Source organism: Apostichopus japonicus, chromosome 13 (assembly GCF_037975245.1).
Source record: "Apostichopus japonicus isolate 1M-3 chromosome 13, ASM3797524v1, whole genome shotgun sequence".
Taxonomy (NCBI): domain Eukaryota; kingdom Metazoa; phylum Echinodermata; class Holothuroidea; order Aspidochirotida; family Stichopodidae; genus Apostichopus; species Apostichopus japonicus.
In genome coordinates this window covers 4,015,543-4,026,008 of record NC_092573.1, presented here as the reverse complement: position 1 = coordinate 4,026,008, position 10,466 = coordinate 4,015,543, and the positions used below count along the sequence as shown (strand labels likewise).

Here is a 10,466-nt window from a genome sequence, read left to right as displayed (position 1 = left end):
TTAATCAATGACCTTCGCCCGTAGTACCAAGACCTTGACAAAATCCGGCAACACACCACTTCATCGATAACAAGTGATCGGGTATATTAGTGACGTCTAGAGGTCGTGCACTGACCTACATGGAGTGTGACCACTTCCGACTTTGCAATTTCCTAAGATCAGGCCCCGAAAAGTCTCAAGGGCACTGTACTGTATGGATATCTAGCAATATCTAGCGATGAAAAATCCCAAGATCTTCCCTGAACTTAAGGCAGATAGAGAATCGAAGCCTTCAGTGTGTAATGAACTTGAAACTGTGCGTCTTTCGAAATGAAAAGAATGTGGGGCAAAGTAGCGTAACTCCTATGGGCTCGGACCGTGCTGAGCAGGTGGGCCCGACCAAAAGGGGCCCCCGCTATACTGATGCACAGAAAAAGGGTATACCTCTTTGTACACGCTAAGAACGATGTAGCAAAAATTGCCCAACATTGAAGAATATAATTACTAGAAATTGGGGAAACATAGCACGTGAAACTTTTTTAGCATTTTTTGCTTAACTGTGTTTAGCACAGGTTTTTCCTAAACTTTTGGGTAACATTTTTCTTAAAAATTGGGCAAAACTTGAGTTGCTAAACTATGGGCAATGTCATATTTACCCAATATTTATGAAAATTTTTACCAAAAAGTTTAGGAAAAACCTGTGCTAAACACAGTTCAGCAAAAAGTGCTAATAATTCTTACGTGCTATGTTTCCCCAATTTCTAGCACTATTATATTCTCCAATGTTGGTCACTTTTTGCTACAGTTGATTTTTAGATTATACAGCAATAACAAACATGCAAATCAAATCACAGAATTGACCAAAGTAAGTTTCTGATTCGCAAACTGCTTTATTTTTCACTTTCTCTTAAGCAACATTTGGCAATTTATACAAGTTCTCTTGCAGTTACTTATTCTTTTGTTTTTTATCTTGTGATATAAGTTTTAAGTGTATCTGCACATATATAATATGATTGCATAAACATCCCCCAAAAGAATTTATCTTGGAACCTTGGGTTTAAATTGAACAAACAAAAATGTGATACAAAAAAAATGTTATCATTCACTGTAAAATGTGGTCTGTAAATTTTGTAGAGTTTGCAAGTAAACCAGGCCTAAATCTTTGACTAACATGGCAAGAGTTTGATGATGTTAATGAAATACCTGTTCATAGTGAGGTCATCCCTTTCACTACTCTATTTAATTGAAAAAGCTAATATATCGTTGTTGTTGTTATTATTATAACTGTTTGTTTTTCAGGCGTGGTAGATGTTAAGTCACAGTTTTAACAAACATATCTTAATCGTTCCAATTAAGTTTTCATTGTATGCCAGGTCAGGAAAATCTCAGGGCCTGGAACACAATACATGGAGGGCTTTTGAAATTGAGCTATATATATATCCAAATGCTTCTTGACTTTGCAATCCCTGCATGTACAGGCAGAGTACCTAAGTTTTTATAGCCTCTGCTGATGTCATATGACTTATGATATACTTTCTACCTCATATAAAGTATCTATGCCTAAATATAGAATTCATCAAAATAACAGGTTTATAACTACCACTCTATCTGAGGACTTCAATACTAATTAAGAAACCAATCAATTAAACATTAATGTTGACCAACAAAACCCACCATATACTGATGGTCAAAGACTTGAATCACTCATGTAGTTGAACAAATAAATCATTATATGGTAATTACATGTTATGTTGATCTAACTTACAATGAATAACCCATGAAATATCTTTATGCTAACTGTTGATCAAGCTAATCAATTGTAATTAACTATCATAGTATTTGTGATGTCAAACTAGTCAGTCATGTAGCTTACATAATAAATCAGTACCAACAAGGCAATGGTAACCAAACCAATCAGTCATAAACAATGATACATAATATCACAATCAAGCTATTCAATCATAATCAACTGCTATATTAATAATAATATTCAGGTAAACAATTCAATCTTAACCATCAAACTAGTCAAGTCATGTTGGATGAAAGTGATCAACTAACACATAATATTCATGAAAAGCAACTTAATCATTACAGCAAACAAAGTCCATTATAGAACTTACAACAGAAAAGCTACAACCTACACAGTAGAACAGGGTTATCAATGCAGGCAGTTACACGTAATAGCAGCTAGTGGTATAATACTTTACATTGAGTTGTAATAGGCACGGAAAGCCTTCACAGAGCTTATTTCCTTTATGATAGCTGTGATCAACTCATAAATAATGCTTTGCAGAGATTGCCATGATGCCTCACAGTCAGGTTGATACTCAATATCGAACACAAAGTGCATCTTGAAGCATGTGTCAATGGCTTTCAGCAGTGACGTTGCAGGAAGAGGCGTTCTCTCAATCAGCTCAAAAAATTGACGAGACTTCTGCTTTAAGTCCCAAAGAACTACAGTAAATGGCTGTGGATGTACCGTTTCATCTATATCTCCACAAAAGGACTTGACGTTTGTCACGTTCTGTAATTATAAAGGATGTATAAATCATTCACATAAATGCTGACTGAAAGAGAGACACAGCTGATCAACAGACAGATGGACAAACAGACTTATGGCATATATAAGGATGGAAAAAGTGTAGGCCAATAATTTATTTCACAATATCTATAATAAAGTTTTGTTATTAGTATAAATGAATGCATATCAGACAAATGGCTTACTGATATTTGCAACTGAGTAGACATCACTGTAATGAAAAAACATTGACAATACCAAACATTTTGTGACACCAAAATTCATGATATCCCCTGTTGACCGATGATACCATCAAAGATATGAAAAAGCTTGTGATGCTGACCTTGACATATCAATATCTACTAACTGTGTAATAACAAATAATGCTATAAATATTGTGGGTATTGGATATGCTGGACCAGTCTGAAGATAAATCTTGGTTTAACAGCAATTCGTGGCATATCACAAGTGTAGGTTCACATATGGTCACATGGGTGCCAACAGATATGTATAAATATCCAGCCACCATCATCATCTATTAACTGAATGAATATTCAATACTTACAGATCGGATGTCTATGAATGCCTTTACACCAGCAGAAAATGACATCGATCCTCTGCCCTTCTTTCTCTTGTGCCGACTCTGAAATACATATGGCAGAGCAAAAAAATCCAAGTTCCTCTTCTGTCACTGTCGAAACGCAGAAAATAAAAATGTACATATAGACTGGTATACAAATTTGCAGGGTTTTAAAGCAGCATTTTGCGTCCTTTTCTATGATTTTTCTCAACCTCACTGACTCCACTATGCCATAACGACATACATAACTAGCTTATCTATTTATATTTTACTTCAAATGGTGGCATAAAAGTCGAAAAAATTGCAACTTTCAACTTTGTTGTTCTCCAAGATATTTTCCGTTGGGAACCCAATAAACCTCGCCCATAATATGAATATTTAAACACTACGAACGTCATTGACAGATACGTAATATAACACCACGCTTGATTTGTGTACAGTCTATATGGCAGTTGTACCAGGCAGTTGCATCACAACTCCCTGGTTGTACCAACGCAAAGTCTTGAATCTATTTTTAGCCACGGCTCATAACTAAACCAGCATCTCTGATTGGTTGAATTCAAACTAGTGGGTTTGGGAACTGAATGCGATTAATTTTGTATGTGGAATACTCGCCAATTAACGTTTTTGGCAGGGAAAAACTTGGCTAATATCTTAATTTGCTGTTTTGTGATTTGATGTATGTAAAAAACTCGATGGACATGTCAAAAAAGTAGAAAACGGCGACCAAACGCAAAATGCTCATGAATAAACATACTATTCACTGATTGGTGGAATTCAAACTAGTGGATTTGGAGATATGAAAACTTTGTCGAGGACACTTTTACTCGTTATCGACATAAATCGTTAATTACTCGCTAATTAACGCTCTTGGCAGGGTGAAACTTGGATGGTATCTTAGTTTGCTGTTTTATGATTGATACATCTAAAAAAATCGATGCACATGTTAAAAAGGTGGAAAAAAGCGACCTAACGCAAAATGCTGCTTTAAAAATAGTTGCATAAACCCATCGTTAGTGCACTGCCCTAAATCATGTTTTTTTTTTCGAAATTTTTATTTGCATCCATCTCTTCTGCACAACATATTAAGTTGAAAAGAAAGAAAAAGTTCGCTTCATGACACCAAAAGGGCATTTCCTTTATCAATAATGCAAAGAATCTCTTAGCAGTTTAATTTTTTTGTGCTTTTTGTTATTGATAAGTATATACATTTCAGCACTCAAGAAAAATGACAGCTTATGCTTGAAAATATCATAACTTGGAACGCTTTTGTTAATTCTGCAAAGGTAAATATAATATTTGGCATAAAACATTGTCAGGCTATACCATTTCATTTTGTTCTCGTAATCATAACCAAAACACACGTGTTCGTACTCAACTTCAACTTTTGAATTAAAGATTTCAAGATATATTTTGTTCCAAATATCTCCAACTTCGCTACAGCACCAGTAAAGGTGGTCTAAAGTTTCAGTAGACTCACCACAAAAACTGCAACTTGGGTCGTCAATAATGTTAATTTTACTAAGAAAACTATTTGTAGCAATGATACGATGGATAAACTTGTACTGAAAGCTTCTTAATTTAGTATCTCTAATCTTGCTACAAGAAACAAAAATTTCACTCCTAAATCATGGGTTGCCATTTCCATTTTACTGCAGGGATGGGATGCCCAAATTTTTAGGGGTGAAAAATATATGCTGAAACAGAAGTCAAAGACAGTTGATTAAGGGAATTGCTCAATGTTTGTGTCTCCTGTAATGACCGAGAAGAGCTTCTCACTTGTCACTTGTAATGTAGCCAGACACTTGAAGCATACTAATAACATGATAGTAACTATAAGTAGTTAAGTAATTTTATGCAGAAACAGTGGTCATAATACTAACATAGATTTTCAATCTGTAGGCAAACTTGACACGGAGGCCAACTTTTGGAATCAGCTCTTTCAGTGAAGTTTCATCAAGAAGTTTGAATGATTCAAGGTCGATCTCATTGTCTGAAAGAAACAACAAACAAAAAAGAAAACATTATTACTTTAACACCTATTCATATTTATATGAATAATGTGATCAAAACAATTTGAGAAAACTACTGACCAATGTTTGAAATTGGTAACCTGGGTGGCTTTAAAAGACCAACTGAATGCAAATCAAAGAAAACATAGACCACCATTCCTGTAAATACTAACAAAACAAGAGCCTGCTCCTGTAATATAAAAAATCAAAACAAGCAATCTTGTCAGATGTCCATTTTCCTTCCAGAGATGTGCCCCTGTCGGGCGCCTCCACCCAGCCCTAAGAATTTCCGCCTGGCACTTATTAAAAAATCCCGCACGGCGCTTTATTTCTATTTGGTGCAGGCAAATCTCTAACAAATAGGCCTATTCCTGATAGAAAATTTAAAATTGTACTTTTAATAGTTTCTTATAATTTTCCAAAAACCAACCATATTATCATGATAGTCATGCAAACTACAATAACAAACTTTCATAATACATCGGTTCATATAGTTAACCTACATAGGCCTACAATCGCCAACATATTTGCGCATATCCAACCTACAGCTATTGTAGTATTGTACGCGTTACTATTTGCCACACAGCAGAATCATAACAATGAAACAGAGCAGTCTCAGTTAAACATGCAAGTTCTATTTGATTACACTACAGTAACCTATTGTGCTGCGCTTTTGAGGCTTGATTTACAACAACGAAACTGCTGTACGTAGCGGGTTTGGATTTGACTGATTTTATCAATGTAATCTGAACACTATATTTGTGCTGCTAAGATAGTTTAATAAAGAAATGTTTACATAAAATCGAGGAACAGACTAGGCCATACAGAATGAAAACAGATTGGAAATTGATATAGCAACTCATAGTACTGCACGATTTTCAAATAAGTAAAGGATTTATGCTTATAATGTGACAGATTTTCCTTAAAGAACTCGAAGAACGGGTAATTGTCCTTTTTGTTCACACAATGTCGGCCTAGGCCAAGTGTTATACAGGCTCGAGCTTTACAAAGTGGTCATGCATGGGACACCCCCTCCCCCAGTGGCAGCAACTTCCCAATAAGACTAGAGGAAAGTAACTAAACCATAACTGCGTGGTAATATAGTGGTAGGCTGGGACAAGGCCTGGTTCTATGTTGTACCTCCAGCAATCCAGCATAGCTAGCCTATTACAGGTCTCAATTGCAACCTAGGCCTAAGCAACATTTCAACTGGTAAAAACTCTGTAACTAGGCCTAGGCTAATCATGGTGTTAGGCTCACCAGATCATCACTATCACAAAGAATGAGTACGAAATGTCTGGCCAAGACTAGGCCCTTGGTGCATACTTTCGGTGGAGCGTGACCACAGTTTCTGTGTACTACTACTAGCCTAGCTCATTATCATATTCATAAGACTTCACATTACATCTTAACACTAATAATACCTACTTGCCAAGCTAAATTTTAAAACGTTACTGTTACTTACTGTTACTACTTCTAGGCTAACGTATATGCCTACAACCAATAGTAACGGCGACCTAGCCTCGCGTTAGGCCAACGGACGAAAGTTAAAATCGTGTATGTCGCACAAGCACGGTTTTACGGTTTTGGCGAAGGAAATTACAAATAACTACCTTCAAAAGTCTCTATTAGCTCATCCATTCCCCATCAGGTGAGAATTGATTTGACTTCAGGCTCTGACATGATGAATTACGGCCATAGAGCAAGTATTACGACAAATCACCGTTTGTTTTCGGAGCTTGAGTTGACTGCGCACAGGTACGGTATGGTGCGATTGCAGTGCAGAACAATGAAGGCCAAACGAATTTGTTGGATGCAACACTCTTTGTGCTCAACTATTTGGCACAAACCCTTTGCTAAGTGCATGAAGCAACATTTTGCTTGCAAACAGAGTAAGTTCCTCTCAGAAGTTGGGCAATTTTTGCCAAAAAAATTATTACCCAACTAAATTTGCCCAACAGTTCTTAGCGTGTATAGGGAGGCCCGTTTTACTGGGAAAGAAAAACTCATGCAAAGACTGAAAAAGACAATATATATATTTTCACGTGATACGGAATACGGACATCATGATCACGGGCTCACTGGGTATTAATGTCTGTATCGAGCTAGTTGTGCTATTTATTATTATAATCAAATATAATATAATTTAAAACCCAATTCCAGCCAATGTGGTACTGAGTACAACATCGGGACATGATTTTTTGAAAAATTCTGAAACAATAACCCAACACCCAACAGACTTGAAACTGCGCTCATTTGAAAAAGAAGGCAGGGCTTTCATATAAATATAATAATAAAAGGTAAGAATAAAGATGCCTTCGGTGTATCAGGTAAATAAAAAAGCACAGGAAAGTAGGCTTAGATGGAGACAAAGTTTCAGCCGAAATTAGGCCTATGCTAAGGTTTGATTACTGTATTTGTACATTAGTCTCCATTATACTCCATACAGTAAGGGGGGGGGGGGCCTGGAAATAAAAAATAAAAAAACTTGGACGGGAAGTGTCTTTCCGATGATCTAGGAGTATTTTTTGGCAAAAAAAATCGTCGTACGCTCCGCGCCAACTGATGGTGGCGCTCCGCTTAGATAGTATCAAGTAGTGTGTTACACCTTTATGACCTACTGATCCTTCCCCCCTTGTAAACATTTCTGCAGACGCCGTTCGGCTTGGACCTCCTGATAGGTGGCCCCTTTGGGCCAGGAGCCCCAGGCTCATCGTTACGCCACTGTTGGAGCAGTGCACAATAAACAGATGTTAGTTACTTATTTCAGTCTCATTTCAATTATTCGAATTTTTAAAGCAAACAGCAGATATCACATCATATCAGTGAGAATGAAAATGGCGTTCAGGGATGAACAGCCTCCAAACTGTAGATGTGTGTAGTGTTCGGTTTCGGAAATATCTGGTATTTTTTCATTTCCTTCAACGAAGTTTTATAGTAACCGTTATAAGAGGTTTTAACATTTGTACACCAATAAATTAACTGTGTCTGAATTTTCGGAAATTCCCTGATTCTTCATCATACTTCCCTCTACTGGTGCAATTTTGACCGGTCTGTTAGGGGTTGAAGGAGGTTTTTCTGTATTGGTTGTCCATAGATGAAATTTTGTGCAACATTATGGGTATATTTTGAAGTGAATTTATTCACGAGAATTGTGAATTTTCAAATTCTGAACAAATAATGGGCTTAAAACCTTGAAAAGTGGGGCTTACGGGTATTGTGGGCCGCGACGTAGAATCACCTACAAAAAGCAATGATCCACAGGAGATGCGATGAGGTCGAACATGATGTGTGACTGCATGGTGACAATCTTCAAAAACGTTATGGATGGAAAAAAAAACTATTGGGAAAATCTTGGTTCTCAGGCAAAAGTGTACATCTGGTTGGTCATTTCAAGCCCGAGAAGTGCCATTTCCGGTGATCTGGGGGGTATCAAACCCAGAAATTTTCTTGCACGCTGCGTGCCAACAGATGGTGGCGCTCCGCTTAGATAGTAATTCGCGCCCCCCGGGTCAGAAAATCCTGGATACGCCCCTGATTATTTCCAAATTTTTGCAATTCTTGAGTTTAAGAGATCAGTAGTGTTTCATGGTGTTCTCATGGCTTATATACATACACGCTTTTCTTTTGTTTTATCATATTTGTAAGGTTTTTTACCTCTCGTTACCTCAAATGACCTTTAGGTTCGTATGGACACGTATCTGGCATAGCAAGCATGACGTTCATCCGAAGCCTATAGTTTTTGAATTATTGTGTTTGCGAGATTTGCATAAACTTCGACCTCTATATAGTCACCTCAAATGATCTTGACCTCTGATGTTTACATGAATCTACAATAACGTTTATAAGTGTTAAACCAAGTTTAACATTAAACTCCAGTAGGCCGAAACTTATTAGGCCTGAATAAGTGTGCACATTCCGGCATTCTAAATTAAGGTTAATATTTAAAAACACAAAGTATACTAGACCTGAACTCACAAAGTTGTATATTCTTGCACCAGGGAGCTGCTTAGAGTAGCAGCTCGCTGCGTGCACTATCACAGAGCAACTCTAAATTGTTCTAATTAGCTTGATCATCATTTTCAATCGCAGATATGTACAGTGCAGTCCAGTGTGGTTGTAAACGGTAGCCAATTATTGCCATCAAACTTCAAACAGTAATTGCTTTAATCAGCGAAGGGTTTCTCTTTATTGAGACATTAATTGTCTAATTTAAGTCTCCAAAAGTTAGGGGCAACATATTACGCAAATTTCAGCATGCCTAATATGATGCCGAAACTGATAACAAAATTAAGGCAACGTGTACATATATTGTGCATTGTAATATCCTTTACAGGGTCGGCATATGAATGAACCTTGAACTTGAAAACTGGTTGATCGATCATCGCGCGCGATGAGTACGAGGGTAAATGTAATGCTTCAATAAATGCACTTCCTTGTCGTGTCGTTTTTATCGTAATCATAGATAACATGAAGAAAGCTTCTGCCAAAACTCCTGCCAGTCATATATACAAGTAAAGTTGAATATGTTTACACGTAACACATTGCAAAAGTTAAACAACTACATGAAATCGGGCTTTAACTTTACAGAAGAAAATTGATTATACCAACTTAAATACAACCAAAGACCACAATAGTTGTCCGTATACAACATATCATATCAATGCAGCACTCATTGTTCATCGTGCAGTTCAATGGCATATGCATAGGTTGGCCGTACATTACATTACTATCATAACGTGCACTTCGTACAACGAGTCGAGTACAAACTCATCTGTAAGCATTGAACTTGATAAATCGATGGTATCTGAGTCGGCTACTTCGTTTTATGAGAAGATCACGTAAGCATGTCTATTCAGTCTATGTCTCATATTTCCATATTTGGCTTCCTAATTTTCGTCACTTACGATTTACTGGGTTGGCCGGTTACGGTTTGACTGCTAGTGCTCGTAAATTTCATGTATATTTCGTAAACAATTGCAAATGCTATAGACCACTGTCCAGGGTAACGTTACTAGGCCTAAGCTATACATGTTACACGACAGTATCATTACTAGTTAGTTGCTGAAGGTAGATTATGAGAACGTTTCACAGTGGAAACATGGGATACCTTCATTGGGGTTACATGTCAGTTCTAGAAGTAATACTTCCATTTTAGGCGTGCTTGTGTAGGATTACCCAAGTATCAAACTGCAATCGTTTTTCAGGGTCTCATTGCATGCTTCTGTCAGTTTTTGGCGAACCTACACAATTTATGCTAGGTTATTTACAGAAGAATCCATAAGTCATGACATGTTATACTAGTATAGGTGCAGCACAGTGTTAGCCCTTAGACTAATCATATGTACTATCTCAAACATATAGAATGCTGGACCAG

At 37.0% G+C, this 10,466-nt stretch overlaps 1 protein-coding gene and 1 long non-coding RNA gene across 4 annotated transcripts in view; one reads left to right on the top strand and one right to left on the bottom strand.

Moving 5' to 3' along the window:
• LOC139979071 (uncharacterized) overlaps nucleotides 1-10,466 on the top strand; it is a 63,111-nt gene that overhangs the window by 12,068 nt on the left and 40,577 nt on the right. For 2 of the 3 annotated variants that reach the window (XM_071989725.1, XM_071989728.1), the window contains exon 1: nucleotides 9,524-9,930. The exons of the other annotated variant lie outside the window; for it this stretch is intronic. The gene's annotated coding sequence lies outside the window, so the exon portion shown is untranslated. Of the gene's footprint in view, nucleotides 1-9,523; nucleotides 9,931-10,466 lie in introns of those variants that run through there. 3 annotated transcript variants of the gene reach the window in all.
• Nucleotides 850-7,058, bottom strand: LOC139978899 (uncharacterized). Its single transcript, XR_011797045.1, has 4 exons — nucleotides 6,703-7,058; nucleotides 4,961-5,070; nucleotides 3,063-3,188; nucleotides 850-2,503 (listed from the first exon to the last, which is right to left on the bottom strand). It is a non-coding gene; the product is annotated as an uncharacterized lncRNA (long non-coding RNA).